Below are 25,245 nucleotides of genomic sequence, written 5' to 3' on the forward strand. Positions count from 1 at the left end.
AAGAGGAAAACAAAGAATCATCATAAAAATGATATGAGACTATGACAAGAGTCAGGGCAGAGCTACCCCCTCTCTTGTCTTTCTTTGCACCTAATTTTTTCATGTTCATCCTTCACACTTTCACAGTTGAACAAAATTATCTCTGTGAAGGGACCTGGAAGTTTCCCCACTAGTGCCGTTGCTTCCTTTCTTGCATGCCCTTCTACAGCTCTGGATGACCCTTTTGCATCCAACATCAAAAATACATCTTGTGTTATATTCTGTACATTTTCCTGATAAAATGTGTTTTTTATCACTCAATAGTGCACTCCTCACTTTTTCTGCAATACTAATAGCATATTATTGAGAACACTAGTAATGCTCCCTGGATCCTGCTGGGTGTATCCACAGGCGCTGTCTTTGATCCACATATCTGTCTTGTGTGCAGCCTGTCACGGTGCAAGGGAACAGGAAGCCGAGTGCCAAAGGCCCTGTTTGGGGACGGGCACCTTTCGAATGTCCTGCCAACCATGCCGGTCTTGCGGAATTGAGTGTGGGTGGATTGTCAGGTCCACACCTAGCACACTGACAGGTGGAAAGCACTGGAGAGAAGTCGGCAGTTTGTGTCTTCCGGGAGGCAAAGGCATGAAATGCCATATTCCCCCACTTTGGAGGGGCGCTTCCTGTTTCTAAAAGACAGGTAGAAATAGTAACAGTCACAAACAGAATCCTATAGTTTACCCACCTTGGACATTTTTCTTTGCCCTCCAAATTCAAATTTGTTTTCTTCAATCTAGGAATAAAATTCCATGGCCGTTTTCTAGAAAAATACAATAAAATCACAGGTTTTGGCTCTACTGGATAATAAAGGGTGTTTACTTTTTTAAAGATCTCACTTGTCCTCCGTTGCTTCCTATATGAGATAGAAAAAGGCAGGCAGCTCTGCTAGGGCGACAGTATTGAAATAGTATTCACACCAGCTCCAATAGATGGTTCACACACTTTAATTCCTGTTAAAAAACTTAATTAAGTTGCATGACTTATTAGCTTGTGTTAGATGTTGAGAAAAGCAGTCTGGAAAACCTATGTACAAACAACTGAATTGCTAACAGGCTCTTTGTCAGATGTTCGTCTACCCTTAATAGAGCCCACATCACCTGAAAAAAAATATGGTGTTCTAAAAGAAGAAAAGACAGTGTGTATTTTGTTAAACCAATCAGCATACTCAATAAGGATATTTTTCTTTGATGTCTAACAGATTCTGCTACATTTCTACAACTATTAGCTTATAAAGGTATTTTGTAATATAGTCCACCTCTAATTTTACTTTCTATGAAACTGTCAACTGTATTTATCTCCGTGCTTTCAAACCTGCTACAAATGCACATCTTTCTGTGATTGCTTTTAAGAGCACAACCTTATTTCAGGCTTTCTACACTCCTGGTTTATGGTGATATTAAACTCAAAGCAAATTCACTCGTTGAAATCAATCTGGGGGACAACCTCACTGGTCTATAATTTAAGATTATTTGACTGTTCACTGGCAAACGATTAGATAGCATAATCATTTACTGAGACTCAACCTGCATTTTCTGAAATACTTTTACGTACTATATGGTAGATGAGAAAAGAGAAAGGAGAGAAAAATAGCAGCGAAGTTACCAGACAAGCCATTCTGCAACTCTTGACTTGCATGTCTAACCTAAAATGCCTTTAGAGAGATGAGAGAAGGCAGACTCACAGAATTGTCTAAGATATTTCATATTTGTGGATAGACTCACACAGTCACACAGACGTGTGTGTACATGCACACACACACACATACTGGCACACATACATTTCTTTGCAATGAACTCATCAGGGAGCTCCTCCCTAATTTAGGCCCAAGCTTGCAAAGAAGTCAGTTGTTTTTTCTTTTTCCTGACACTATTACATCAAAACAGTATCCAGGCATTAGACAGTATTTATTAGCTTGTAAGCCCAGAGATAATGATCCTATTCAATCAGAATACATGAATAATTCAAGAGTCCCAACTTCACATAATTTCTGGCTCTACTTTTAAAACCAGTAAAAGAACCATTTGTATCATTTATTTATTTTTGGTGACAATGAGTAAAAGACAAAAGAGGTTTTGGGGTGTGTGTGTGTGTGTGTGTGTGTTTCTCCAGGAAGGAGAGACTCTTGTGTCTTTCATTTCAAACTGATCAAAGCCGGTGCCAAAAGAACATGTATATCTATGAAAATATGAAAAAGCATGATACTACAGGGGAATATACAGCAACAGCAACTACCTCTCTGGATGATTTCTATATAAATTTGTTAAGGGTGTTTTAATCACGGTGAATGGTTTAATATTATTTTACACACTACGGCTAGGAAACAATTATGGTTTCTGCAAGATCAGTGAATCTACAATTTCAGGGGTCATTTCTGCAATCTGCAATCTTCAAATTACATTTGAAAGAGGATGGACTATTTTCAGCACCAAAGAGAAGTTGAAATAATTTAATCTTATGACAAAATGTTGCTGCTCCTAATTTTCTAACATAAACAAGGGAAGTCAACGGAAGAGGTCACTGCTGTCCCTCTAAAGCAGCTCTGTCCTATAGAACTTTCTGCAAAGAAGGGTATGTTCCAAATTTTTTTTTTTTTTGCTGTACGCGGGCCTCTCACAGCTGCGGCCTCTCCCGTTGCGGAGCACAGGCTCCAGACGCGCAGGCTCAGCGGCCATGGCTCATGGGCCCAGCCGCCTCGCGGCATGTGGGATCTTCTCGGACCGGGGCATGAACCCGTGTCCCCTGCACCGGCAGGCAGACTCTCAACCACTGCGCCACCAGGGAAGCCCTATGTTCCAAATTTACACTGTGCAATATATAGAAACCATTAGGCACATGTGGTTATTGAGCACTTGAAATGCGGCTGGTGCAACCAAGAAACAAAACTTGAAATCTTATTTACTTTTAATTAATTTAAATATAAATAGCCATATATACACTACCAAATGTAAAATAGATAGCTAGTGGGAAGCAGCCGCATAGCACAGGGAGATCAGCTCGGTGCTTTGTGACCACCTAGAGGGGTGGGATAGGGAGGGTGGGAGGGAGACGAAAGAGGGAGGGGATACGGGGATATATGTATATGTATAGCTGATTCACTTTGTTATAAAGCAGAAACTAACACACCATTGTAAAGCAATTATACTCCAATAAAGATGTTAAAAAATATATACACATACATATATATATATATATATACATACATATATATAGCCACATGTGACCAATGGCTCCCTGTTAGACATCACAGCATTTAAGTCCTCAAGGAGAGTGGCTATTGGAATATAAATATCAACAGGTAGATGCTTATTGTTTTTAAAAATATTTATATTTACTTAAGAAATAAGAATTATAATTCTACAAAGTTCCCATTTGGACAAAAAAATATAATTACCTAAGTAACGAGAGATAATTAGAAATTACATCAGAAGAGCAATAAAAGAGTCTTTGTTTGGTTTCTTTTTAGCACTAAATAATATTCCATTGTCTGGATGTAGCACAGTTTACTTATCCCTTCCCCTCTTGAAGGACATCTTTATTGCTTCCAAGTTTTGGAAATCATGAATAAAGCTGCTATAAACATCTGTGTTCAGGTTTTTGTGTGGACATAAGTTTTCAACTGTTTGGGTAAATACTAAGGAGTATAATTGCTGGGTTGAATAGTAAGAGTATGTTTAGTTTTTTAAGAAACTGCCAAGCTGTCTTCCAAGGTGGCTGCACCATTTTGCATCTTTACCAGCAATGAATGAGAGTTCCTGCTTTTCCATTGTTTTGGATTTTGGCCATTCTAATAGATATAGATGCTTACTATTAAGGTATTTTAATCCATCTTTTAAATTTACAATTTCTATTAAAACTCTCACTACCTTCTTATGAAATATCCAGACATTTTTGATTAACACATCATGTACTTTCTTTGGCCAATTCATTTGACAAAATTAGAGTGAAATAGTGTTCCAATTGCTGCATTTGGTAAAATGGACTATAATGCATAATATATGACACACCCATTTGAATGAATCAAAAGAAACAATAGACAAATTAGATGAGAGAAAGCTTTTATTTATATCTAAGTGGTTTAACAATAGGCAAAAATGTATTATCAATTTAAAAGACCTTGGAAAGAAAATTAATTTGGGAAATATTCCCTAAGAAAATGCTTGGTCTCCAGTAAGGTAAAATTTGAATTTGTTCTTCAATAAGCTAAAAAATGAGCTTTTCTAAAAATATAAAATGATTATACTTTAGGAATTGTAGAAGTGATGATTGATACTCTTTTCTTTATTATAGTCTGGTAGTGGGTTTTTCTCCACCCCCATGCAGAGTAGGTGAAGAAGAAGAATCAGTAAAGTAAAAATTATAGGATAGGAGTCAATAAGACCGATCGATATACCTCTTAGGTTTATTTGAAGTTTGTAAACAACCACTATATGCATTGTCTCAATCAGAGGTTCACAGAAGGAAGACAATTATCAAATCTCAAGATACAGATGCACTGTTAACTTCCAGATACAGTCCAAGGGCATGCTCGTGCATTCATATTAGCCATTAATTAAGGGCCACTTGGGGGGACTTTAAGCTCTTAAACTGGATTAGTGAAAGTGATCAAAAGGACCAACTGAGTTTTGTAAATTGAGTTTTACAAGATAGGGAGTGGACTTTGAAAAGGACTTTCTAAATCAGACATCACTGATTTCTTCATCACAGCCTTAAGATGAGGACTGTCATCCAGAAGATTTGAGCAGAATCATCAACTGAATGTTGACACTATCTCCACAGTAGCTGAAATGTGATGTGTTGTGCCCACAGTTAGTGTCAAAATTCCAAATGCAAAATCCAGTGGCACTTTAATATTTAAAAGTTAAGTTTGAGATGAAAGGTCCCTTTCCTTACCCTAGTAACTGATTTAGAAAGAATCTCATTGTTATTCTCCAAAGGCATTTATAAATACTTTGGATTTCTACATTAATGGATTTCTGGGTTGGGTAATTAGAGTGTTGTTAGATGCAGCACATGGTTTATGGGTATTTTCTACTATTATAGTTGTTGTTTGGTTAAGAAGTGCCATTTTTTGAGTTCCAATTTTGTGTACGTTATTTTTAATCCTCACAAAACCTTGCAGGGTGCATGTTCCTATTTTGCAAAGGGGAGAAAAAAGGCTCAAAGATATTAGTAAATTTCTTTATGGTTTCATGGGTAACATGTCATAGAAGAAAAAAATTCATAAATTTCTTTCTGGCTATATGGGCAGCAGGTGCTAGAACTAAAAGTAAATCCAGAATCATCCAAATGCAAAGCCCTTGTTTATCTTCAACACCATGTTATCTGTCCAATCTTGAACATAAAGCACACAACATTTAAGTCTGTTGACAAAAGCATATTCTTTTATTAAAAAATAAATGTATGTGATCTAGGTCACTTATTTTGGGGAGACCTTTTGTCTAGGGTTAAGATCTTTTCTATCTTATCTATGGAACTGAGCTATTGACCATTGCTACACATTTTCAAGAAGCACAGCGTTCTCCAAAGATTACGCCCAAAGAAAGTCATATTTTGTTCACATTTGTCTTCTGGCCTTTCTGTGATGTGCATTTTTCTGATTCAAAACTCATAGTTCTGAGTTAGCTCAGAGGCCCCTTTGAGGATTGGGTGTGTGTTGACTGATTTCTCAGAAAAATATATATATTATTTGATAGCGTTCAAGAACCACCTGAAGTACAGGATTTCTAAATTATGATTTTCAGTTCTCTGCCAAGGAAGATACTATTATAAATCCTTTATAGGAAAAATAGATAATCAGTGTTTTAGCTTCCTAGGGTTGCAGTAAGAAATAATCAAAAGCTTGATGGCATAAAACAACAGAAATTTATTTTCTCACAGTTCTGGAGGGCAGAAGTTTGAAATCAAGATGTCAGCAGGGTTATCCTCCCTCCAAAGCCTTTAGAAAGAATTCTTCCTAGCCTCTTCCAGCTTCTGGGGGCTCCGGGTGTTTCTTGTGGCTGCATCCCTACCTCTGTCTTCACGTGGCCTTTTCCTCCATGTGACTGTCTTTTCGTATGTTTTATATAAGGACACTTGCCACGGGATTTAGGGCCCACCCAGGGATCCCGGATGATCTCATCTCAAAAATCCTTTACTTACTTACATCTGAGAAGCTCCTTTTTCCAAAAAAGGTCATGTTTACAGTCTCCAGGGGTTACAATGTAAAGATCTTTTGGGGGAGGCCACCACCAAATTAGAGTCAGTAAGGCTTATTTTCTTTTTGAACCTCATTTCCCCACATAACTGGTCCAGAAAAGTCCTCAAAATACTCCTACTTAGAGTGTAATTAACTCATAACAATTGATAGAAACAAAAACTAGGAAGGCAAACTATAGACCTAAGTAGGAGGCAGTACGTGCAGTGGTTAAGGGCACAGACACGAACATCAGACTGACTACCTGGGGTACAATCCCACTCACATGCTCTATGACTGAGGACAAGTTGTAAACCTCTTCCATCTTCACTTTCCTCATCTGTATAATAGGATGAGTATCTCCCTCGTAGGGTTCTTGTAAAGATTAAATGATAAAAGTCATGTCGAGAATTTAGTGTAATTCCCTGGTATGGAATTAGCAGTAAGCAATGTTGGCTGTCAATATATATGCTCCCTTGAAGCAACCTTGATATTTCTTAGGCATAGTTATCTATCTATCAATTTATATATCTATCTACTTATCTCTCCATACATTGTTTTTTTTTGCTTAGCCCAGTCTTTATTTATTTATTTATTTTTTAACCTTTTTATGGAGTATAATTGCTTTACAATGGTGTGCTAGTTTCTGCTTTATAGCAAAGTGAATCAGTTATACATAAACATATATCCCCATACCTCCTCCCTCTTGCATCTCCCTCCCTCCCACCCTCCCTATCCCACCCTTCTAGCTGGTCACAAAGCACCAAGCTGATCTCCCTGTGCTATGCGACTGCTTCCCAATAGCTATCTATTTTACATTTGGTAGTGTATATATGTCCATATATACACTACTATTCTCACTTTGCCCCAGCTTACACTTCCCCCTCCCCATGTCCTCAAGTCCTTTTTCTAGTAGGTCTGCGTCTTTATTCCCATCTTGCCCCTAGGTTCTTCATGACCTTTTTTTTTTAGATTCCATATATAAGTGTTAACATACAGTATTTGTTTTCCTCTTTCTGACTTACTTCACTCTGTATGACAAACTCTATGTCTATCCACCTCACCACATATAACTCAATTTCGTTTCTTTTTATGGCTGAGTAATATTCCATTGTATATATGTGCCACATCTTCTTTATCCATTCATCTGTCAATGGAGACTTAGGTTGCTTCCATGTCCTGACTATTGTAAATAGAGCTGCAATGAACATTGTGGTACATGACTCTTTTTGAATTATGGTTTTCTCAGGGTATATGCCCAGTAGTGGGATTGCTGGTTGAATCATAGTTCTATTTTTAGTTTTTTAAGGAACATCCATACTGTTCTCCATAGTTGCTGTATCAATTTACATTCCCACCAACAGTGTATGAGGTTTCCCTTTTCTCCACACCCTCTCCAGCATTTATTGTTTGTAGATATTTTGATGATGGCCATTCTGACCAGTGTGAAGTAATATCTCATTGTAGTTTTGATTTGCATTTCTCTAATGATTAATGATGTTGAGCATTCCTTCATGTGTTTGTTGGCAATCTGTATATCTTCTTTGGAGAAATGTCTATTTAGGTCTTCTACCCATTTTTGGATTGGGTTGCTTGTTTTTTTTTGATATGGAGCTACGCGAGCTGCTTGTAAATTTTTGAGATTAATCCTTTGTCAGTTGCTTCATTTGCAAATATTTTCTCCCATTCTGAGGGTTGTCTTTTCGTCTTGTTTATGGTTTCCTTTGTTGTGCAAATGCTTTTAGGTTTCATTAGGTCCCATTTGTTTATTTTTGTTTTTATTTCCATTTCTCTAGGAGGTGGGTCAAAAAGGATCTTGCTGTGATTTGTGTCATACGGTGTTCTGCCTATGTTTTCCTCTAAGAGTTTGATAGTGTCTGGCCTTACATTTAGGTCTTGAATCCATTTTGAGTTTATTTTTGTGTATGGTGCTAGAGAGTGTTCTAATTTCATCCTTTAACATGTAGCTGTCCAGTTTTCCCAGCACCACTTATTTAGGAGGCTATCTTTTCTCCATTATATATTCTTGCCTCCTTTATCAAAGATAAGGTGACCATATGTGCGTGGGTTTATCTCTAGGCTTTCTATCCTGTTCCATTGATCTATCTTTCTGTTTTTGTGCCAGTACCATACTGTCTTGATTACTGTAGCTTTGTAATAAAGTCTGAAGTCCAAGGGCCTGATTCCTCCAGCTCCGTTTTTCTTTCTCAAGATTGCTTTGGCTATTCGGGGTCTTTTGTGTTTCCATACAAATTGTGAAAATTTTTGTTCTAGTTCTGTGAAAAATGCCCTTGGTAGTTTGATAGGGATTGCATTGAATCTGTAGATTGCTTTGGGTAGTAGAGTCATTTTTAAAATATTGATTCTTCCAATCCAAGAACATGGTATATCTCTCCACCTATTTGTATCATCTTTAATTTCTTTCATCAGTGTCTTATAATTTTCTGCATACAGGTCTTTTGTCTCCTTAGTAGGTTTATTCCTAGATATTTTATTCCTTTTGTTGCAATAGTAAATAAAAGTGATTTTTCTTAAGTTCACTTTCAGATTTTTCATCATTAGTGTATAGGAATGCAAGAGATTTCTGTACATTAATTTTGTATCCTCCTACTTTACGAAATTCATTGATTAGCTCTAGTAGTTTTCTGGTAGCATCTTTAGGATTTTCTATGTATAGTATAATGTCATCTGCAACAGTGACAGCTTTACTTCTTCTTTTCTGATTTGGATTCCTTTTATTTCTTTTTCTTCTCTGATTGCTGTGGCTAAACCTTCCAAAACTATGTTGAATAATAGTTGTAAGAGTGGGCAACCTTGTCTTGTTCCTGATCTTAGTGGAAATGGTTTCAGCTTTTCACCATTGAGGACAATGTTGGCTGTGGGTTTGTCATATATGGCCTTTATTATGCTGAAGTAAGTTCCCTCTATGCCTACTTTCTGGAGGGTTTTTGTCATAAATGGGTGTTGAATTTTGTTGAAAGCTTTTTCTGCATCTATTGAGATGATCATATGGTTTTTCTCCTTCAATTTGTTAATATGGTGTATCACATTGATTGATTTGCATATATTGAAGAATCCCTGCATTCCTGGGATAAACCCCACTTGATCATGGTGCATGATCCTTTTAATGTGCTGTTGGATTCTGTTTGCTAGTATTTTGTTGAGGATTTTTGCATCTGTGTTCATCAGTGATATTGGCCTGTAGTTATCTCTCTTTGTGACATGTTTGTCTGGTTTTGGTATCCAGGTGTCATGGTGGTCTCATAGAATGAGTTTGGGAATATGCCTCTCTCTGCTATATTTTGGAAGAGTTTGAGAAGGATAGGTATTAGCTCTTCTTTAATTGTTTGATAGAATTCGCCTGTGAGGCCATCTGGTCCTGGGCTTTTGTTTGTTGGAAGATTTTTAATCACAGTCTCAATTTCAGTGCTTATAATTGGTCTGTTCATATTTTCTATTTCTTCCTGGTTCAGCCTCAGAAGGTTGTACATTTCTAAGAATTTGTCCATTTCTTCCAGGTTGTCCATTTTATTGGCATATAGTTGCTTGTAGTAGCACATGCAATTTAGAAGGGCAGAGGAGAGGTAGGTCAAAAGACTCTCTCCCATAAGATAGCATTTTGGTGGGAAGAACATAAGTCCGGGAGTCATGGAGAAGTTAGAGGAATGAATTCTCTCTTTGTCACTATTGAGCTGTTCTTTAAACTCTCAGTTTCCTCATCTGTAAAATGAGGCTAAGATTCACATCATTGAATTGTTGTGGGAACTAATTAAATAATGCATTTAGAACAATATCTGGTACCTAGCAAACGATATATTAATATTACCTATTTAGTTGTTATTGTTACAGTCACTATTAATCAATTTCCTAGTGCACAGAAGTTTCAACAAGGCATGTTTTCTGGACAGCAATTTCCATTTTAGAATCATCTCATCAAGACGGCCATCTGTAACTGTATACCCCTCCCTGCCCCATTCTCTATACTCTATGGCAAGAGCCTATGTGTGTTGAAATAACTGGTTTCTGTGTTTTTCTTCACCATTATACTATAATCTCCTTGAAAACTAGTAAAGTATCTTATTCATACATGTTGCCCTAGCGTATAATAAAATACCTGGGAATTAGTCAATGAGTATTTTTTGAACTGTTATGATTTCAGGTACACACTTTCCTGGGCGCCTCCCCTCCCCTGCCAAAAATCTGATAGGCCATGAAGTTGTAGTAATATCCAAAGAAATTCCATATCGATAACTTTAGGTCAGAAGTTTAGGGTGAGGTCCATTAGGTATAATTGTGCTAGTTTTCTACTGCTGCATAATAATTACCACAAACATAGTGATTCAAAGTAACAAACTTTTGTGATCTCACAGCTGAGGTTTGGCTAAGCTAGGTTCTTGTCTTCAGGGTCCTGCACGAGGTTGGAATCAAGGTGCAGATTGGGTCTTCCATCTCCTCAGAACAACTGGGAAAGGATTAGTTTTCAAGCTCCCTCAGATTGTTGACAGAATTCATGTTCTTGCAGCTTTAGAATTCATGGCAGCTTGCTTCTTCAAAGTCAGCAAGGAAGATGGCACCTCTAGAACAAGTTTTCTAGCAAGGTGGAATCATATAATATACAGTAATCACAGGAGTGACATCCCATGATCTTGGCCATATAACATAGCGTAATAATGGCAGTGATAACCCATTGTCTTTGCCATATTCTACTGGTTAGAAGCAAGTTCTGCTCACACTTGAGAGAAGGAGATTGTACAAGGGGTAAATACCAGGAGGTAGGGATCCCTAGAGCCACCTTAAGGTCTGTCTTCTACAGTAATGTTAGGGGTGCCCAAGAGTTCTGGACTTCAGATTTGCATTCTTAATCATTTACTCACTGGTGCTTTTATTGAAGACTCAGGATTAGATAATAATAATAGGATATAACAATGCTATATGCATTAAGAAGAAAAACAGTAGAATGTGGAAAAGAATACAAAAATTATTCTGATATAATTCTCTGTAATAAAAGAAGTCATGTACCTGACTCTGTGTTACTCTGTGAACTTAGAAGTATCTATTAGTTGATATATTATGGTGGAGCCATCATTAGGAAGATAATTCATCACACTAGAAGAGCTGTACTGTGCATTATAAATTACTATAATAATACACTGCACCTGATAGTTATTAATTTTAGTGTCATCTGATTTATCATAACATTAAACCATTCTGTATTTGAAGAGAGACAAATAGAAGTTCATTTTCTTGGTGTTCTGAGATATGGAGAAACAAGATGCTCAAGAATAATAATTAGAGGTAGAGAGTTACTGTATTTTCTGGACCAGAGTCTGCGATTACATGGATGTGGTAGTTAAATCCTTTAACCTCATTATTATCATTATTATTTAACAACCAGTCTGTGTTTTGCTAAATGAAGATGGCTGTGAAGCTCACTTAGGTTGCGATATGTGCCTGCAATATCACATTGACTACCTGGATGATTTGGCCAATCTGACTGCCTGAGTGGGGCCTCTTCCCTCACCATTGCTCCTTGCAGATCTCTTTTAAACTTGCAGACTAATGGACAAAGGCCACCTTCCCAGCTTGAAGAGGACTTTGCTAGGCGTTCCTCATGGAACCTCTGAATTAGGGCTCAATTCAAGTAACTTCAGAAGTCAGGAAAATGGAGTTACAGAGTGAGGAAGCTGTGATGTCAAATAACAGTGTTAAGCATATGCCTCATTCCCTCGGGACAAATATTAATCATACCCAATGGATTATTTCTACTCAGGAACATGGGCCTAATGATGTCCAACAAGCCACAGGAGTAGGGAAGCACCTATTGGTTTTGTAGTTTAATTATCCCTGAAGAGGTTAATTTTCATAAGTGTTTAAGTCCCAATATTTTCTTATATATTTTATATTTTGTGAATAAAATGCTGCAATATGTTATGCCTATCTGTCCTTTATTCAATAATCATTTCCCAATCCATATTTTAAAACATGCAACGTAATCTTGTATATGAAAGCTTGAAATAGGATGCCTGTCGCTAATTATCAACCCCATCCTGGCAATTTGGGCTTTTATTAGAGGAGAGCTTTAAGTGAAATGACTTTGGGAAGCTGTTCATGCCATATTGACTCTTTAGAGTGATGAAAGCCCTCTGTGGTATCCTCCGCTATTCACTCACTCATGAGTGAGCACCTATTGTGTACATAGCACTGTTCTAGATACTGGAGATACAACAATGTATAAGATAAAATCCCTGCCTTCAACAAGTTTGTTAGTAAAATGGGGAGTGAGAAGCAGACAAAAAACAAGCAGATATGTGACATAATGTCAGATAGTGAGGAGTGCTATGTTTAAAAAAAAGAAAAGAAAACAAGGCATCTTAGTCACTTATGGCTGCTATATAAAACTACCATAGACTGGGTGGCTTAAAAATAGAAATTTATTTCTCACAATGCTGGAGGCTAGAAGTCCCAGATCAGGATGCCAGCGTGGTCAGTTCGGGTGAAGCCCTCTTCTGAGTTGTGGGCTGTCGACTTCTTTTATCTTCATATGGAAGAAAGAGAGCAACCTGATCCCCTGGCCTGTTCTTAAAAGGGCACTAATCTCAATCATGAGAGCTCCACCCTCACAACCTAATTACCTTTCAAAGGCCCCTCTTCCAAATATCATCATGCTGGGGATTCAATTTGTTAATTAAATGAGGCAGGTCTAATGGATGAGGTGGCTGTAATGCCTTGGTCACCTATATAAGCAAACCAAAATATGAGCCAGAGTCAATGCACTCAAATCCAGAAAAATGAAAGGTAAGAACAACAATCACAAACAGCCAACCAGGTTTTTCCAAATAAGGCAACTACTTAAGTTATAGCCAGTCAAATAATTTCCTTACTTTGCCTCTGACTCTTCTTTATGAAAAAACCCTCTCCCCTAGCTCTCGTGGGTAGAGTGCTCCTAAACCTTTCTTGGTTTGGCCCTACCTGATTCTAATGGATGTATGCTCAAACTCTTGAAAAATTTAATGTGCCTTGGTTTATCTTAACAGATGCATTTTGGGGGCACAGACATTCAGTCCATAATATAAAATATGAGGTTAAGAAGATGATAGCAGAATACGTTAAGGCTTATAGTAGTGATTCTCAATGGGGCGGTGATTCAAATTATTTTTTGTACATGGCAAAAAGAATACTTCTGGATTTTACCCCAAATTTAGCTGGTACACCTTTTCTTTAAAATGACATTAGCCCGCAATATCATAGCCTTGTCCTCAACCGTGTTTAAGCCAATGCCTAAAGTTGAAAATATTTTTTCAGGGCTTTATTTTACCTTATTTACAATAGGTATGAAACATATAAAATTATAAAATACTCTTATTGTTAAAAACTTCTTTATTTCTTCTGATAGTTGTTATATATATGGTTGTTTGTTTGTCTGTTGCCAAATCATCACCACCACTCCCTCCCATGGTCTCCTTTCCCACAATGCCTCTCCTTGTATGGTACCTGTTTAGTCACCTGGAGGAACTTGGGTAAGATTTGGAAGGTGGTGGGGAGAGGCAGTTGTTCTCCACAGGCAGTAGCAGCCAGATGTTTACTCTTGCCGACAGAGGGATTTGGAAGCCATTCAAACATCTTGTCTTAAAAGACTAAAAACGGCTGTGGAAATGTTCCAGATTAAAGGAGGCTAACGTGACAACCAAATGCAACATCCCATCCTAAACTGGATCTTGTATGGGAGAGAAGTAAAATGCTATAAAGGATATTATTAATTCAACTGGCAAAACTTGCATACAAATAGACTATTGGGTAAAAACATTGTATCAATGTTAAATTTACTGGAGTTGATAGCTATACTGTGATTATGCAAGAAAATATCTCTACTCTGAAGAACTAAACAAAAAATCTTTAAGGATAAAAAGTCATGATTTAAGTAATTTACCCTCAAAAGGTTCAGAAAAAAACAAGTGTGTGTGTGTGTATGTAGGGCTGCAAATAATAAAGCAAATGTAGTAATTTTAAAAAACAGGTGAATGTGTATAAAGAGTGAGTGTTTTGTACTATTTAAAATTTGGCAAGTTTCTCTGTTTGAAATTATTTCCAAATTTAAAAAAAAGTAAACCTTTAATTGCTCTCTCACGTGATTAGATTTAATAGCAAAAATGACCTCTTTGCCAGTAGGAAAAGGGACAGTGGTTAAGTGCATGGTGTGTAGAGGCCAAAGAGTTGCTTAAATGATCACTTGTAGTTTCCTGGAGTAAAGTACCTATAGAAGGAAAGACTTTAGAATCTCAAGTAGATTTTGTAATAGATCATAATGGTGGATATAAGATCATGAGGACTGTGGGTAGTTTGGCTATTTCGACTGCACTGGAGAATTTTAAAAAAGCAAATGATGAATTCAGGGTAACTTCTCAGCTTAAGGTGCAAATAAAGAGCCAGAAATTTTCTAAGATTGCCAAAACATAAAATCTTTTCTTTTCTATAATTGCAAGACAGATTTCTGAAACAGACTGTCTCTGCAAATTGTTGAGTTACAATATAAATTGAATTCACAGCTTGCAAACTCTCTGAAGTTCAAGTTAGTATATTGACAGGAAAAACTGGAATCTGGAAAACAGGAATAAACTCTGGATCTCGAGTGATGTGCTTGTGTGTTCTTTTATTATTTTAATTTTACAAATCTGAGTATAATATACATACATTGAAATTCACAGAGAATAGACATACAGTAGAAAGGTACAGTTCACTAAATTTTGACAAATACCTATACCTACGTAATTTACAACCCAGTTAAAATACATAACATCTTCATCAACCTAAAAAAGTACTACATGCCCCTTTCCAGTTAATCCCTGCACCACACCCAGGAGCCATCACTGCTCTGATTCCTGTTGTCCTGGAGTAGTTTTCTTCTTCTTTAATTTCATGTGGTAGACAGAATAATTATCACCCACAGATGTCTACATCCTAATCCCTAGAACCTGTGATTACATTAAGTTACATGGCAAAGGGGAATTAAGGTTGCAGATGCACTTAAGTTTGCTAATCAGCTAACCTTAAAATAGAGAGAGTGTCTGGGATTATCTGGGTGGACCCTATGTCCTTAAAAGTGGAAGAGGGAGGCAGAAAAGAACATCAGAATGACTGGAAACAGAGAGATGGAACGTTGCTAGCTTTGAAGGTGGGGGATGTAGGCTATGATCCAAGCAACATGGGTAGTCCCTAGAAGTTGGAAATGCAAAGAAACGGAATTTTCCCCTAAAACCTCCAGAAAAGAAAAAAACAAGCTGATATCTTAATTCTAGCCTATTGAGACCCATGTCAGATTTTTAACCCACATAACTGTAAGAGAATGTTTATATTGTTTTAAGCCACAAGGATGTGGTTATTGTTGCATCAGCAATAAAATAATACACTTAATGTATGCAGAATAACACAGCATGTATTCTTTTATGCATGGCTTTTCTTGCTCAGCCTAATATTTCTGAGATTCACCAATGTTGTTGCATATGTAAGCATGCATAGCTGAGCATACTACAGTTTCTTCTAAAGATGGACATGTGAATTGTTTTTAGCTATTATCAGCAAGCCATATGTTCTTAAGTTTATTTTTGTGTGTGCTTCTGATGTTTAGGGCTCCCAAGCATAAAGCTGGGCTAGAATCTCTCCAATTAGGTGCCATTTCCTAAAAAGAGATTTTTTTTTTTACATCTTAATGCTAAATTAAAACTTTTCTTCCATGAGACAACTTAGAATACTAGTGTTATGACTATTTATATCCATAACAGCAATAGCAGCAGTAAATCATCTTTATAAAGTTATATATTATCTCTTTTGATTACTACAAAAATATTCTAAAGGAGTCCAGACATGAGAAATGTCTTTCTTAAATGACTATAGCAAGCGAAGCTGGAATCTGAATCCAGGCAAGACTTTTGACTCAAATTCTTACATCCTTCCATAGCAGTTCTTTGCCTCATTCATTCATCAAATAGTTATGGAATGCCTATAATATGCTAAGCACTGTACCACCACAGCCTGCAATACCATATTGTATATTTATTTTAACATGTAATAGAGGTTAATAACCTATTCGTATATAGCAATGGAACTGTCATAGGGTATATTCTATTTTCTTATTTGCTCATGACTATAGGGAAAGGCCAGCATTTCCTGAAGTGACAAATAGGGACTCCATTTTCAGAAATGTGTCCACTTTCAACATGAAAATTTAAAAAAGAAGATTAGCTCTTTTGCTTTTATCAGCACATTTAAGTGTCGTTTCACATGGAAGAAAAAAGAGATGTATGGTCTCATTTCTAATAAAAGTAGTAATATTTGATTAGCTTATTTCTTTGATATGATATAAATGATCAGACTCCTGATTCTTATTCCAGGACTGTTTCACTGTAGTCATCTACCAGTGAATTATTTTCATTCAAATTATTCAAAACAGCATCTCTCCGAAACATATTTGACCATAAAACTTTAAAAATTATAACACATTTTCCAAACACCAAAGACTCACGAACTCTAATGCCTGCTTGTATAAAAGAGAAGCAAAAAGCTGTCTCATGGAAAAATGAACAGCTTTGTGGGCTGACACCAGATTTAATTTATATGTTTAATATACAATAACCACCAGATACATCATACATACATAATTTGAATCAGCAGGCATTTACAAGATGACATACGATGAGACAGTTATTAGAAGAGGTTGCCTGTGTGTAGCTGGGCAGCTTGAATGCCATGCCTTCATTCATGTCACAGCAATTTTCTAGTCTTCTCTGAGATGGTACATCTCAGGCAAGTTTTGCATTAAAAATAACTATCTAAATCTATGCAATTTTTCAACCCACCTATATGAAACTTTTTAGGAAAACAATGTCCCTAGCATCAGGTCCCCTTGAAGTTTTGTTTGTTTGTTTTTCCAGAACACAAACTGATACCACACACAAAGCAGAGTTTGGGAAAAACTAATCTCACTTCTCTCTCTTTGCTGCTTCTAGTCACAACGCTGAGGCAGGGGTTTTGTAAATGTAGAGTTTGTATGTGATTGTACTTATCTCTGGCTGCACTCCAAATGAAACATAAATTATGTCTGCACAATCATTTCCTCTGTTCCATTCCTCTGGCCTATATCATTGACAATGTTCTGGGGATGGAGGTTACAAATGACAGAATGATAACATCGTGCTGACTTTTCGTCACTTATACATTGTTTCTTTTTTAAAAGTGTCACACTTGGGAACACAAATACAAAGACTGAAGTCCCATGTGCAAAGTGAATAAAAGCGATTTCTTGATAGCGCAGAGCCTCTAAACAGAAAGGGGGAACATTTGGATTTGGATGGTTGAGCTCATCTTTATCAATGAAATGTGTCTGAACACTCTTACCTGTCTCTCTGCCTGCTTAATAACTTCTTACTTCTTTTCTTAGACTTCCTTTCTTGATGCTCAAGGTCAGGTTAGTTATGTCTCCACTGTGCTCCCTAATACACTCCAATTTTCCAATCACAGCACTTTCTCCCACTGTAATGTGATTTCCTCTTTGTTTCGGTGTATTTACTACTGAACTGTAAAATCTCTATGGACACAGATTATTTCTGTAGTTCACTGTTCTATTGCTGGTGACCAGCATGATATCTGGTATATAGTATGTGCTCAATAAATATTTGGGAAATTAATAAGTGTTCTCTCCCCTCTGTGTGTGTGTGTGTGTGTGTGTGTGTGTGTGTATCAAAAGAAAGACAGACCAAGAATGAACAATTATAGGGACATAATGGCTCATGTTATAATCTTAGTGTTGGTAAAACTGAAGAATACCATGTCAGTAATCTTCTTATGTCTTTACTATATACATTGGCTTGATACTTGTGAATATTAGATTGGCTTAGTTTTCCTAAAATGAGTACTGAATGATGTCAGCCTAACTAGATTTCAGCTATATACATGCTTTGTTGAAGTACCCATTTTTCCTTTCCCTTCCTCCCTCCCTCCCTCCCTCCTTCCCTTCATTCTTTCCTGTTTTGTTTTTGCTGAGTTCTTGTTTAGGAAATATTTTTGGCTATCAAACAGTTAAATTCTGGGCAGCACTGCTGAGTGTGGATTCCATGTGGTTGATGTTCTTATTATTCATTTTAAATAGACCTATGCTATGTAGCTGCCATTATGAAATGCAATTGTAATTTTTTCCATTTTATAATTTTTTCAAGTGCACCCTTAAGTATCTTAGATACTTCTCTTTGAGTAGAATTTACAATGCTACAATGCTATGCTGTACACTGTAGGTGATGGATCGCTAAGGAACTTAAAAATTGTGTAATCTACAGTGGGAAAAGTGGAAAAGACTTGATAATTCGTATATTGTGGTTCTCCAGAGAAACGGAACCACAACATGGGTAGATAGATAGATAGGGAAAGAGAGAGAGAAAGAGAGACAAGAGAGACATTTTAAGGAATTGGCTTATGTAATTGTGAAGGCTGACAAGTCCAAAATCTGTAGAGTACCCTGGCAGACTAAAAACCCAGCAAAGAGTTGTCGCTGCAGATCCGAAGGCCATCTGCTGGCAGAAATCCCTGTTCTTTGACAGAGGTCAGCCTTTTTCTATTTAGACCTTCGCCTGATTGTAAGGCCCACCCATATTATGGAGAGTAATATTCTTTACTCAAAGCCTACTCATTTAAATGTTAAACTCATCTAAAAAACTATTTTCACAGAAACATCTAGAATGATGTTTGAACAAATGTCTGAGTGCTGTGACCTAATCAAGCTGACATAAAATTAACCATCATAGCCCATATAATGTATACTTTCTCTTTCACCATGCCTAACAGACATAAACAGTTTAGAAGAGCAAAGCTGTTGTGGGAATCCTGGTTGGGATCTCTTCCTCCAGAGCAAGGAGTATTTAGGAATCAACAGTCAGCAAACAGGATCAATAGTTTTTTACCGTTAAATTTAGAATGGGTTCTGCCATCAGCTTGCGTGGCTATAGGTATCCGTTTAAGTTGTTCTAAAACAACATGCATCGGTTTCCTCATTGTCAAAAATAACCGTAAATTCAGAGATGTAGTAAGTGGCATACACATTGTAGAATACAATTATTCCAATTGACTGGTTATTTCTGTGATAAATGCAGAGATTCTGATATTGGTTATTGGAAATGGAACACCAGAGGCTAGAAGCTGCCTCTGAATTTAGAATATAAGTTCTAATTGGGTTCTGAAGTTGAGAAAATGGTTGTTCCTGGTCCCCAATCAATGATGAGTACTAAAAGAATCATACGCTACGTACACACTACATTTACTTTTTTTTTTTTTTTTTTTTTTTGCGGTACACGGGCCTCTCACTGTTGTGGCCTCTCCCGTTGCGGAGCACAGGCTCCGGACGCGCAGGCCCAGCGGCCATGGCTCACAGGCCCAGCTGCTCCGCGGCATGTGGGATCCTCCCGGACCGGGGCACGAACCCTCATCCCCTGCATCGGCAGGCGGACTCTCAACCACTGCGCCACCAGGGAAGCCCCGTACATTTACTTTTGATGTTTGTTAGTACACCAATTGCTTTTTATCCACATTTGAATGCTCCCACAAAGCACATTGAAGAATTCTTGTAAAAATATTTGTCTACATGAAAAAATAAAAATAAAGTCCCCTGATTTTGCCATGTGGCAAGACAGATGGCCATCTGGAAAGGGTCTGCCTCTGTATGTTGTGGATGAGAATGGCCTTCCCTGATGATAAACAATGTGTCCTAAGAACTTTGTCAAGGAGCTTGTCATAAGGTAGACCAGGTGCTTACAATACCACACAAGAAAGACACTATGCGGTGGAATCTGGTCTCTCCTTGATGCATGCAAGCTTCATTATAGATAATGGGAATTGCATGTGTATTTTCAGAAAGCACTATGCTGTGTGAACTGCAAAGGAAAGGAAAACACAGGCATGAGATTTTAAAAGAAAGATAAAAAAGAAAGAAAAAAATAACAAGAAAGAAAAGAAACCCCGAACATTATGCTTCTGAACTCCTATGGTGATAATAAAAACTGTGGATGCTGAAAATGAAAGCATGCACTTTTTAAAGAGACTAAATGTGGTTACATGCCCTCCCACCTACGTGTAAGCTCAGATTTAAGAGCATTTTTGGCAACTTATACTTTAGCTATTCATTTGCTTCCATAAAACAGTAGGTATACTGCATGGGGGTGTTGACTTTATTTTTTTCTTTTTAGTTATTTATTTTCAATGATTTAAAAATATTATAATTATAAATTCTGGAATTAATGTAACTGTATAGATATAATTTTTTTTCTATGTAGAGGCCAGGAAATACAGGCTATGGTAAGCATTTATATATCAAACTATCCTTCAAATAAAAACAATAGTCATATGTAGTATCAGAATATATTCAAGATTACAGTTTTAGGCAATTGTTGATAAGAATACAAATTAATTCCTATTTAAAAAGATAGCATCAAAAACTCAAATGAAGATAGTGCTTTTTTGATGTACATAAAATTGGGGGAATATGTAAATATTTTGAATTCTTGCCACATAGCTAAGTACAAATTCCTAGCACGGATCAAAATCTTGTGGAAAAAAAAAAAATTCTTGCCAAAACAATAAAACAAAACAAAAAACCCCAGAAAATATTGAGTCAGTCTCATAAAAGGCAGTAAATAAACTGCAAGTAGAAATTGCTTTATTTCCAAGTCAATTCACTTTTGGCAAACTGCATGGTAATATAATGTCTTTTATATGGTGCTGAAAGAATAGTGTCCACTGTGAATTGTGAATAGGCCCATTACTAATGATTAACATTTACTAAATGATAGTTAATATTCACAATAGAGTAGATATGGTTTCTGCAATATAATCTAATCAAATGCCATAAGAATTTTGTGTGTGTGTGTGTGTGTGTGTGTGTTTTTTTTAAACTGACCAACATCCAGTTATCCCTGTGTGTGGTTTCTGTGTACAAAGGGAAGATGGTTTCTCTTTCACATTGCCACCATGACCCCTGGGGCTGTTAGAATTAAGATCACAGCCACAACTTAGATTTGCCTGGGCAATTAATAATTCTGGAACTTATCTTGTTCTGCTAGATGGATTTTCCAACATTTTAATAATAAAGTTGATAACTATGTGATGGCCTTTATTGCCTACTCTATACTTTACATAAATCACTGTTTCTTCTCACAATAATCCTGCTGTATACTCCCAGCAAAATGCCTATTATAGATGAAGAAACTGGGCTCCTAAAGCTAAATAACTTTTCCAAGATTGCACAACTAGAAAGTGTCTGAATGACTAAGCTCAAGGACCTATGACCCTATAGTTTATGTTCTTCTCCATTTATACTACTGCCTATCTGCCTATCTTTATGTGGTAATTGCTTATCATGTAAGCAAGAATTAAATGACTCTATATTAGAGGTGGTCAAATAAAAATTTAATATGCCACAACAAATAATTTTTATGTAAAAAGTAAAAATGTCCCATATATATTTTGTGACATAACTTTTTTTTTAAACATCTTTATTGGAGTACAATTGCTTTGTGTGTTAGTTTCTGCTTTATAACAAAGTGAATCAGCTATACATATACATAACTTCTTAATTTTACTATTGTCCAAATAAATTAAGCCACTTTGACAAAACACATCATTACTTTGTTACATTTTAAAATATAATGATTAAAAATTTTATTGCAGATGGAAATTCCTTTAAAATGCAAAATATATATGCATTGTGCATGTATGTTGATATAGCATGCTTCAGCATAGTTTAAATTCTAGAATTAGAAGGTGTCTATTAAATTAGGACATCAAACAGCATCAGTTATTTTGCCTAGCCATTGTCTAAATCCATCATCAGAAATAACAATGTGCCAATACTGCCAAACTTCTGGGACATTTATTTCCTGACCAACTGCTTCATGTTTTATAGTTCCCTACAAGTGCATGAATATTAGTAGCTTTTGCTAGCAGAGTGGATGCTAGGTGGCTTACATTTTTTTCCCAAAGTTTTTGAAATAGAAAAGAAAACTTCCTTCTGTTTGACTCAAATTGGATTTCCAGATGTGCAGGGTCAAAGGTTGGAAATAAAAGTATCAAATTTTGGCCTACTCTAACCAGACAGCACGCCCAAATGTGTGAGAGCTTTCCCAGAGGGTTTTCTTCTGTAGTTTTATTTTTTCTTTTGCTTCTCCTAGTAAGAGGTCCATACTAACTCTGCTGAATTATGCCATTCTAATTCCACCTTGAAAGTGGTCTGGGTCTTCTCTTGTATTTATTCTTCAGGAATTGACTGCACTATGAACCCTTAAAATGCTTGTTATAAGTGCCTAAATTTGGAAAGATGCTAATTTTCTTCTTCCTGAGTTTGACGTGTCATGTTCTACTAGGTAACCTTTGATGTTCTCTTTCTTTGTTAACTAACTACTAATATAAGATGAGAGCTAGAGGGTGAACTAATAAAAAATAGAGACATCATGAACTGGATTCCTTTTTGCTCTGCTGAATGGTTGATCTTTAACAATTACTTTACATTTTAAGAATAAAACTTCTTTTTGCTGGCCATATAAATTTAGAAAATACCTAGAAATTGAAATTTTACCAGAAACTATGTTAAAGGATTCCTTTTAAAGGCTTGAATTAGGATGTCAACTTGAAATATGATACTATCAAAAATAAACCTGAAGAAACATCTATGGCTTTTGTTCTTCTTAATTCTGTATGAATATACTAAATAGTTTTTGACGTTATACAGTCATACCTCAGAGATATTGTGGGTTCAGTTCCAGGTGACTTCAACTCAGCAAATATCACAGCTAAGTGAGTCACATGAAACTTTTGGTTTCCCAGTACGTATAAATGTTATGTTTATCCTATAAGGCAGTCTATTAAGCATGCAGTAGCATTATGTCTAAAAAAACAAGGTACATGATTTAATTAAAAATACCTTATTCTAAAAAATGCTCACCATCATCTGAGCCTTCAGAGAGTCATGATCTTTTTCCTAGTAAAGGGTTTTGCCTCAATGTTGATGGTGCTGACTGATCAGGGTGGTGCTGGTACCCTAAAGGCTGGGGTGACTGTGGCAGTGTCTTAAAATAAGACGTAAACTTTGCCACATTGATTGACTCTTCCTTTCACAAACGATTTCTCTGTAGCATGCAATGCTGTTTGATATCATTTTACCCTAGTAGAACTACTTTTGCAATTGGAGTCAATCCTCTCAAACTCTGCCATTGCTTTTTAACTAAGTTTATGTAATATTCTAAATCCTTTGTTGTCGTTTCAACAATCTTCACAGCATATTCACCAGGAGTAGTTTCCATCTCAAGAAAAATTTCTTTGCTTATCCATAACAAGCACCTCCTCATCCTTCAAAGTTTTATCATGAGATCACAGTGATTCAGTCACATCTTCAGGCTCTACTTCTAATTCTAGTTCTCTCTCTATTTTCATCATATGTTGAGTTACTTCCTCCACTGAAGTCTTGAACCCCTCAAAGTCATCCATGAGGGCTGGAATCAACTTCTTCCAAACTCCTGTTAATGTTGATATTTTGACCCCTTTCCATGAATCACAAATGTTCTTAATAGCATCTAGAATGGTGAATCATTTCCAGAAGATTTTCAATTGACTTTGCTCACATCCATCAGAGGGATCACTATCTGTGGCATCTAGAGTCTTAAAATGTATTTCTTAAATAATAAGACTTGTAAGTTGAAATTACTCTTTGATCCATGAGCTGCAGGATGGATGTTGTGTTAGCAGGCATGAAAACAGCATTCATCTCATTGTACATCTCCATCAGAGCTCTTGGGTGACCAGGTTCATTGTCAATGAGCAGTAATATTTCGAAAGGAATGTTTTTTCTCAACAGTGGGCTTAAAATATTCAATAAACCATGTTGTAAACAGATGTGCTGTCATCCAGGCTTTGTGGTTCCATTTATAGAGCACAGGCAGAGGAGATTTAGTGTAATTCTTAAGGGCCCTGGGATTTTCAAAATGGTAAATGAACACTGGCTTCAACTTAAAGTCACCAGCTGCATTCTTCCCTAACAAGAGAGTCAGCCTGTCCTTTGAGGGTTTGAGCCAGGCATTGACTTCTACACTCTAGATATGGAAGTCCTAGAAAGCATCTTCTTCCAACAGAAGACTCTTTGATTTACATTGAAAATCGGTTGTTTAGTGTAGCCACCTTCATTACTTATCTTAGTTGAATCTTCTGGATACTTTTCTGCAGCTTCTACATCAGCACTTGCTGCTTTACCTTGTACTTTTATGTTATGGAGAAGGCTTCTTTCCTTAAACCTCATGAATCAACCTCTGCCAGCTTCGAACTTTTCTTCTGCAGCTCCCTTACCTCTCTCAGCCCTCACAGAATTAAAGAGAGTTAAGGCTTTGTTCTGGACTAGGCTTTGGCTTAAGGAAATGTGGTGGCTGGCTTGATCTTCTAAAACTCTCTCCATATCAGCAATAAGGCTATTTCTCTTTCTTATCGGTGTGTTCACTGGAGTAGCACTTTTTTATTCTTCAAGTCTTTTTTTTTTAATTGGAATATAATTGCTTTAAAATGTTGCATTAGTTTCTGCTGTACAATGAAGTGAATCAGCTATATGTATACATATATCCCCTTCTAGCTTTCGATTTAAAGTGAGAGATGTGCAACCCTCCTTTTCACTTGAACACTTAAAAGTTATTGTAGGGTTAATTGGCCTAATTTCAATATTGTTTTGTCTCACGGAATAGGGAGGCTCAAAGAGAGGGACAGCTGGTCAGTGGAGCAGTCAGAGCACACATAACGTTTATGGATTAAGTTTATTATATAGACACAGTTTTTGGCACCCGGGACAATTACAACATCAAAGATCACTTATCACACACAGATCACCATAACACATATAGTAATAATGAAAAGGTTTGAAATTTTGCAAAAATTACCAAATATGACAGAAAGACATGAAGCGAGCAAATACTGTAGGAAAAACGGCGCCATAGACTTGGTGGAGGCAGGGTTGTAAACCTTCAATT

This window comes from Monodon monoceros, unplaced genomic scaffold (genome assembly GCF_005190385.1).
Source record: "Monodon monoceros isolate NGI ecotype Baffin Bay Population unplaced genomic scaffold, NGI_Narwhal_1 Super_Scaffold_11, whole genome shotgun sequence".
Taxonomy (NCBI): domain Eukaryota; kingdom Metazoa; phylum Chordata; class Mammalia; order Artiodactyla; family Monodontidae; genus Monodon; species Monodon monoceros.